Source organism: Salarias fasciatus, unplaced genomic scaffold, assembly GCF_902148845.1.
Source record: "Salarias fasciatus unplaced genomic scaffold, fSalaFa1.1, whole genome shotgun sequence".
Lineage (NCBI taxonomy): Eukaryota > Metazoa > Chordata > Actinopteri > Blenniiformes > Blenniidae > Salarias > Salarias fasciatus.
Window position 1 is genome coordinate 1,443 of NW_021941390.1, and position 1,058 is coordinate 2,500.

General features: G+C 47.6%; 1 protein-coding gene across 1 annotated transcript in view; it reads left to right on the forward strand.

Moving 5' to 3' along the window:
* The first annotated feature begins 208 nt into the window (after positions 1-208).
* cep131 (centrosomal protein 131) overlaps positions 209-1,058 on the forward strand; it is an 88,319-nt gene continuing 87,469 nt past the window's right edge. Inside the window, exon 1 of the mRNA XM_030087599.1 lies at positions 209-381. The gene's annotated coding sequence lies outside the window, so the exon portion shown is untranslated. The remainder of the gene's footprint in view (positions 382-1,058) is intronic.

The window sequence follows — 1,058 nt, forward strand, 5'->3', positions numbered from 1 at the left end:
AACTTGAATTATGAGCCATAACCTTAATTAACATTAAAACCTTCTGGCTGCTGATTCCTGGTCCAGGTTCGCTTCTGGCCACGCCCCTTCCAGAGCGCCACACACGGACATCTCCAGTCAGCCAATCAGCACTGAGGGAAGGAGGGCTTTAGTGTTGTCATCCAATCAGCGATAAAAGGGGCGGAGACAACGTATTGTCGGCTAATCCGAGATGAGAAGGGGCGGGATTAGGTGTTTTCAGCCAATCAGAGACGAGCAGGGAGGACGCGGCGTCGCCACGGCGGCCGCTCGGCGTCGTTCGGCGTCTGGATGTTTGTGGATCCGGGCAGCGGTTCCAGCGGGACGGAGACTCTGTCACGGATCGCTCCGGCTCCAGCCACGGTGAGTCCGCTCCGCTTTCCCGTCCTGTGTCGTTACACGGAGTAAAGGCCTCCGGTTGGACTCCCGGCTGGAGAGCCGGGACTTCAGGCGGGACTGGACGGAGCCGTTAGCTCAGCTCCCTGCTGGAAACACACTTCACTGACTCTACAGGACGAGGCTCCGGGGTCACGATCTGCTCCGGGGTCCACAAACCTCACCGTGAGACACGGTGGCGAATCATGCCGACTGTTATTAACCCTTTATTTCTTCAAATCCACGTTTTATTTGTTCACACTGTGAAACAAAATCCACGTTTTGCATCACATTATCACTGAAACCACCGATAACTGCAGATATCCTGATAATCCTAAAACCAGCTCTACAATACCAGCATGCCGTTTAATAAAACCAGGTATTTTAACAGATCTACCGTGACTAAAACTTAGAGAAAACATCAGAAGTTCTTTTATTTGACAGTTAATCACTGTGAGTTGAAATTATTGGGGTCTAAAAAGGTTTTGGATGTATTACTGTACATTTCAATACAGGTGTGCTGTAGTAGCAGTAAAGATTGAAATCACATGCGAATAATTTTACAACTGATTGAAAAACCACAAAATAATCATAAATGTTGTTTTTTGTTTTTTATTTCCATTTAGTGCACCTTATTGATTCCCATTTATAATCTGAGGAAAACC